Below are 7,942 nucleotides of genomic sequence, written 5' to 3' on the forward strand. Positions count from 1 at the left end.
AAAAAGAATTAAAACAAAGAGAGCACAAACTCTCAGAGAGTAGCCCCCCCCCCTTTTTTTTTTTTTTTTTTTTTTTTTTTTTGTTATCCACCAGTTGTTGTGCTGTCTCTGAGAAACAATGACTTAGCAGAAATCCTCAGGCTTGTCTGTTCCCTTGTTTTTTACCTCAGAGTGTTGCTATCCACAGAAATACTAAAAGCCAGAGGGAGATTATATAGCTTATGTGTTCATCACAGGAACATCTCTAATCTTTGTTGTTGTAATGCTACAATAGAGCCAAATGACTGAAGCATCACACCACATACCAATAGTGAGCTGTTTCCATAATAATCATGATGTTTCAAGTTTAATTTTGTGTTTTATCCCCTTCTGTGATGTGTCACAGGCCTGTAACTGCATTCACCTCACAAATCTTAATCCAGCTCCTGTGAGAAGTGATTTGTAGGGGATTTCAAAACATCCTCTGAGATCACATTGGAGTTTTACACAGAAAACCTCTCATAATCCCCCTCAAAACTGTAACATAGAGCTATTTCTAGGTCTTTTGTTTCATTTGGGCTCCGTGTTTGACTCTTGCCTTTTAAGCAGCAAGACTGGGTTTAGCTGGAGAGTTTGAACGCCCAAGAGAGGTGACTCTGCAGTGCGAGCCAGGTGCAACTAAATGGGTGGGTGGGCACGGCTCCTGCTGGGCTGGGAGCAGCTGCCCCCCAGGCTCATGGAACAGCACAGCAAGGCAGCAAGCACAGGCTCAACAAGCACAGGCTCAAGGCTGTCTCCCTCTGGCACACCACTCAAGCATACAGCTATCTGTTCTGATAAATGTGCCATATACACTCAAGTTTCAGTGTGTATGGCCTTAGCAAAGAAAAACAGCTTGTAGTACTCTCTGTATGCTACTGTTTTACATGGGTGTATTAGTTTTGCTCAAACTAATAGCGTGTAGGGTCTACCACCACGGCAGAAGACAACGTAAACATCTACAATACTGCCAGAGATCGGGTTCTTTCACAACAACAAATACATCTTTTAGCACAAATGGGTAGGGAGTAAAAAAAAAACAGTAAGGGTGCATAACTCAAAAGGAAAAGTAAGGAGTACTCATTAAGAGTACAATACACAAGTATACAATGAGTTGTTTTGTAAGTTTCTCTAGAATTTACTCTGGTAAAAGTTCGCATTTCCTTTGATGGAGATGAGGTATTTCCCGACACAGCTTGGATATTGTAAGGAATTACACTGACATTCTGAAGATCCTTTCCAAGCTAAAGGAAAGAGAAATAAGCTAAAGCAGCTTCTTTAGCTCAGCATCAGCATAATTTCCTGAGAAAACAGATTTTTTTTCTAATACTACTAGATGAGACATTAAGAATTCATTCATTAATTCAGTGCTATTTAAAAACAACGATAGCAGCAATCCACCAATCAATAAAAGTGAAGATATACTAATAAAGTGTCTAAACAAAAGTGAATAAAATTCACCATTTAAAAAATTACACTAAAAAATGTAAAATTCTACATTATAAAAACTACACTAAAATAAAAACAAAATGCTTAACGCATACTGCAAAAAAACTTCACACCTAACCAAAAGAAAACTTCCTCTTTTGGCAAGGCTAATCTTTATTTTGGGATTACATTGCACTCTTGAAGTATTATGTTCTCTGTAAAAACAGAGAGGACCTCTCATTTAAGGTCAACGGGATTTATAAGCAGCTTTTTTATTTGGATTTTTATTTCTAGCCAAGGATTTTTAAAGCAGTTCTTAATGCTTAAGATCAAGAAGCGTTTTGTCATAAAAAGTTATAAAATGAAGCATTTTTTCTTCTCCTTCTTTTTGCTTAAAGGCAGAGTATTTTATTCCAGCATACTCTAGCTGCCAAAAGTTACTCTTGCTACAGATGCAGCAAAGCTGGCAGCGGGTCCAGTTCTTAGCTGCTATGTTTAATTTCCCATGTTAGGTATTTCTGCACACTGAAAAGATCCCCTACGAGCCTTCTCTTCTCTGGGTGGAATGGTTCCAGCTCTCTCAGCCTCTCCTGGTACGTCAGGTGCTCCAGTCCTGCCATCGTCCTTGCAGCACATCGCAGGCCCCACTCCTGTATGTCCATGCCTCTCTCACGCCGTGGAGCCCAGGATGGGATGCGACATCCTAGGTGTGGTCTGATCAGTGCTGAACAGAGGGTTCAGAAGCTTTGAACAGAGCTTTGAAACCATTACACGTGATAGTACTTTCAGGTGTGATTTAAACATTTTACAGGAAGGATATTTTTCTTAAGTTTAGACAGTTTAGTGGTACTTTCCATAAAATCTTACCGAGTTCATTCCCAGTCTGTGGTTTAAATTCATTTTTAATCCATGCTTTGTGATTTTCTTTTGAGGTTGTCAGGGTTAGAGAAACCTTTATATCATTTTTTAATTTCCTTAGCTCGACACTTCAAATTTGATTGTGAAAGGTAGAACAAGCATTTTAAGATTTTAAGATTTTAGACTTGTAACCATACTTGTGAAGCCTAGGGAGAAGGATTAAGACAGGGTTTAGTCCCAGTTTTGTTGGGAGGTATTCTTTAAATATTTCTCAGATATACTTTCAATTAGTTTTACCTAATGTAGCCTATTTCTCTAAATCCTGGGTGGAGGGCTTTTGACAACTACCCTGGTAGTTTGAACCGGCCCAAATGGAGAACAGATCACCTAAAGATTTATCATTGTTTTATCTGGATGAAAAAAATCTAATCAAAACAATTGTATTTGGAACCCTAAACTGGCAACGAGCTGAACTTTACCTGCCTTGACTGATGCACATACCCCACTGCCTTTAACAATCAAGGCCAGTCAAGCAGTATTTATTTATCTGCACAAAAATATAGTAAGATCTGACAGGATTCAACATGACACTTGTTGTCCTCATTGGCAAACTGGATTTGCTGGCTATTGGTGTATGCAGTTTGGACAAAAACATCTGAAATCCATTAAGATAGATTTTACCAATTCATTTTCTTTTCTTTTTTTTTTTTTTTTTCTAAAGTGACTTTAAAACAGAAAAAGAAAGCAGAAAAAGATTAACAACAAATGTTGCATTCTACACAGATAACAGGAAAAGCAATAAATAGAATTGATTCTCCAAACAATTTTACATGTTCTTTCATTTCTGCTTTTGCCTGGTAATAGATGGCCTGATGAAGAGCTTAAAGATAGGAGGATACTTAAAAATGAGTAAGTAAAATTAGCATGTGAAAATGTGTCCTTAGCCAATTTAAAATAAAAATAAAAATTATAACATAAATAAAAATTATAACATACTTATCTACTTATCAAAGGCAAGGCAATACTTTCAGAAACTACACAACTGGGAAACCAGAAAAGGAGGCATCGAGGAATTCTAAGATTAAAATGTCAAGAATATATAGCACGTGTATAACTGCACAAGCTCACTGTAGCTTAATATGGACTGAAAGTGTCGGCATTACGATTATAAACACTTCTGAGTTTATCTGTGCAGATTCTGAGGAAGAAACTGCAGATGTTTGCAACCCAAGTTAGATATTATCATCTCTTCCTAATAATATATGTATGTAACTAAGGGAGACGGGGAAAGAAAGGGAAAAACAAAGGAGATTGCTCCTTTGTTAATACTTGGAATTTCAAACGGGAGAGCAGCTATGGAATACTGTCATCTTAACATATGTTATATGGATAAATGTAACCATATAATAAAATTATATAGAAAGGGAACTGAAGAAGCATTATAACAGAACAAATTCCAGTGTATCTTTTTTTTCTTTTTTTTTTGCCACTAAACCACTGGAAATTTAATACCAACACACACAAAGTAAGGCATTTCTACATCAAGCCACAGACCAATCCAGATATTATTAAACGATAACATACCCAGTTAGAATAATAACTAATATTTATTAATCACAGTCTTCTTTGGTATGTTTTAGGAACATTGCACATCACTTTAGAAAGCCATTTTCCAGAAGAATTGTGGGTCAATTTTCTTTGTACTTTTTTTTTTGTGTACGCACAGTCAGGGAGACGTATATTCAAACTATTCTTTCCCAAACGTGGTGTAATATCAAGAATAAGGAGCAATTTTTATTTCCCAGACAAAACAGTATTGGCCTCTTTGGAGTTTCATTAGAGTCAGAACTCAAAACACAAAAATTTCTGCCAATTTGAAGATTTACTCCTTTTCCCTCCATAGAATGAAACAAATGACACACACACATATTTCCATATCTATCTGTCTATCTGCAAGTTATGCCTACAACTCTGAAATGATCCTGCCTTTGGAAACCTTTGATGCTGTCATGTTCTGTGGCATGAATAAAAATCAAATCAAATTAGAAAGCAAAAAATACACAGTATTTATAAGTATCTCTGGTACCAGCCAGAGCTACAACAGATTTATTTTTCTTTGGGAGGACTAGCATGCAAAGCACATTTCAACTTTGCTTAAAGAGTTTCTTAAGGAAAGGTGCTGGCAGTCACACTAAGAAAATAAACATTTGATGGTTATTTCCCTCCCAGTTCAGGACTGCAATCAGTGCTTACTGCATTCTAGAAAAGGTACTAGTGAATGTGATTCTGGCTGGAATGTAACGTATGTCACAAAGGCATATCCAGGGTTTGTTGTGGGCAGAACGGATATGGAGAGAGGAAACAATGCAATCTAGTAACTAGTGTAATTTTACCAGAAATGTATATTTAGCCATATCTGTTTGGAAGATGAAGAAGCTATTGTCTATTTAGCATTTTAGCAAGTCACATCCTGCTTATATCTTTGCAGACAGTTTGTTGTCAGGCTGTCCATTGCCAGGATAGAGTCAGCATAACTTCCTTAATACTGCCAATGAGAACAGGGACAGGGGCAAGTGAGTTATAAGTAGTTTTTACATTTCCCCCATGAAATTACTATTAAATTTGCATTTTGGGGGGAAGAGATCTGACATATGCAGCCTGTACAATAATATATCCCACGTAGGTGCATACATACACTTACTTGAAAGTGGCTGCCCGGTTTGTAATTTGTTTAGCTAGTAAAAGTTCAAAATACCACTTAAACAATGTGTACAACTAAAGCTCAAAGTAATGTAGAAGAAAAGAAAGGATCCAAGCAACCATAAGGTGAATCATCATGCAACAAAGAAAAAAATTTCAAGGAGAAATACAGAAATACATCTATAAAGATTTTGTTAGTGGCCAACTGTAAAAAAGCAAAACAAAACAAACCCAAACCAAATTTATAAACAAACAGCAGTTGTATATATATATTGCTCTTCTGACAAAGGGCATTATTATTTACACAACAGTGTTGCCATAGTGGTTATCAAGGCCTCGGTGTAATCCACCGTATGCACACATAACAAAGGGACATTTTTCTCTCAAAGAGCTTACAGCAACAGGTGAATTTAGAAAAAGATAATAAAAAAACAAACAACAACAACAAAAAACAACTTATATTGGGAAGCATGAGGTAATAATAACATGATTATAAACAGTATCATAAATTGCAATCTGAACACAGCAGCTGCATAGTCAGTGTTGAGTAGACAGAGAAAAAGTTGAGAGAGATGTTACAATGATCTTAAAAATGCTCAACTCATGTCTGTGCATTAGAAGTGAGTTTAGCTACATTTTACTGGGGCACTCAGGCAGCTGTCCAAATAGACAGCTTTAAAAAGAACTTAAAAAATGTTAACTTGTCAGCTTTTTCCTGACGTTATTCACATTTTTCAGATTACATGTATTTCCATACAGACCTCAAGAAGAACTGTAGTCACTGGAGCTCTTGAATTCACTTCAGTAAGATGAAGATTGAGTCCTAAAATTAATAAAAAATAAATCAATAAATTTATAGAAATGGCTTTGAAATCTTCACAAATTAAAGTGTTTTGCTTATCAGCATTTTGACTTCTAAAATAGCTGGACATTTGCTTTCCTTCCTATGCTGTCTCTGCCATATTTGCCCAGATACCACCTTTACACAGATGGGCTTGATCAGAAAGTGTGGCTGGGCACATGGAGGAATACCACACATTCTTACAGTCAGCACAACTGAAAGCCAAATGTTGTACCACCGGTACTGGATTATAGCACACTAGGACTTGGAAGTGTGCAAACTGCAACTTGCTTAAAGATGTTGCAGTGTAACAGACTTTGAGAAGCACACATTATACCAACTATGTCACATAAAACCAAAATAATTTATTAAGTATAATTAAGTAATTACAATTATTTTTGTAAGAATCACATTAAAATCACACAAAGACACAGATTTTTCTCCAAAATATTCATATCCATATTAGAAATGAACAAACACATGAAAAAAAAAGAAAAACTTTTATCAAAAGAGCTGAATATATATATATATATATCTCCCCTTGGTATTTTTCAAATGAAAGCAGTAGTTAACAGAGACATAATGCTAATTAGAAGATGAGTATCTGGCAATTTTCATAGGCTAGCAGTGTTTGTTTTATCAGCAAAACAAAATTAGAAATAAGCATTTGCAAGATTACTTTAGAGTAAGACTTTTCTAACACCTTACATGGGGACCGTTGTTGCTTAAATCCGATATGATGAGTGACATTATCAGTGACTACTAGCTTAGGTTAGTACTACTGTTTTCTATAATCACTGTGGGCTGTGTATGTCTTTATTCCACCTAAGTATTGGGACTGGCAATGCTTGAATAAGAGTAATAAAGCAACTTCTTGGCAACCAAAGTTAATTACAAGTGTATACAGGTGTATTATCGTACTTGTATTGTTACGCATGTGAAATAACAAAGTAACATAAAAAGCATAAGAATACTAACACAGTTGAATGAATTTTTTTTTCCTTAGAAGAATCAAAGAAAAAAAAAGGAAATGTACTGTACTTTAGTGTGCTGCCAAGTTTTGCTGTTGTTGTCGTTGTTGTTTTCTCTACTAAAATATTTTGCTTTAATTTTATTGCTATTTCTAGGTCAGATGAAGTGAATCCAGGTTCACCTACAAAACTTTACTCTTTACGTAGAAGAATGACAATTTTTGTATACAACACAGTGAGTATCTGAAGAAAACAAAAAGACCTTTTAAGCTGCTCAAGCAAAAAAATGCGTACAAACGCTTTAAGACAACCATCTCAGGACTAACTCAAAAAGGAGCCGATAGTTATTCCACAAAGTCCACTTAAGACTGTATAAACTGTTCAGTTTTATACAAAAGATGCTGCAATAGAAGAGGAACGGACAGCAGAATTATCCCTGAAGCAGATCAGAGGGACAGCCTGTGAGCTAACAGAATTACTGCGAGAAGCAAATCTTCTTTCTGCTGCAAAAACACGACTATAAAAACCAGCACTGGGAAAAGACAGGTGGCTAACTCTCAGGTCACTACAGAACCACAGACTCGTGTTATTAATTATTAAGAAACCGTAATCCCAACGCTTTAACCCATAACTGAATGTAATTTCGGTGGGAATGACGAAACAGCAGCCGTGGCCCCGCTCAGACCAGCAGTCCCGTTGCCGTGCTGAGCTCAGGGCCACCTGAAGGCGCAGTTTGCAGCAGCCCCTGGCAGTAACTTTCCGCCACACACCGTGCTGCCTCTCACAGAAACACCTTTATTTACGGGGCCATCCTCCCAGCCGCCTGTTGACAGAACCCCCCCCTCAGCGCGGGGCTCCCCCCTCAGCCCACCCTCCCGCCTAACGGCCGCCGCGCGCGCTCCCGCCGCTCACCTGCCCGCACCTGTGCGCGCCCCCGACCGAGCCGCGCACCCGCCCCCCCCCCCCCACACGCCCCAGCGGTGTCGCCCCGCCCGCACCCGGCCGCGCAGGCGCAGGGCCCCGTGGGCCGGCAGCGCTGCGGGGGCCGCGCGCTGTCATGGCGGCGCGGGGCGGCAGGAAGCCGCGGCGCTGAGCGGGAGCGGCTGAGGTGAGGCGGCGAGCGGCG

This window comes from Netta rufina (genome assembly GCF_964035555.1).
Source record: "Netta rufina genome assembly, chromosome: 4".
NCBI lineage: Eukaryota > Metazoa > Chordata > Aves > Anseriformes > Anatidae > Netta > Netta rufina.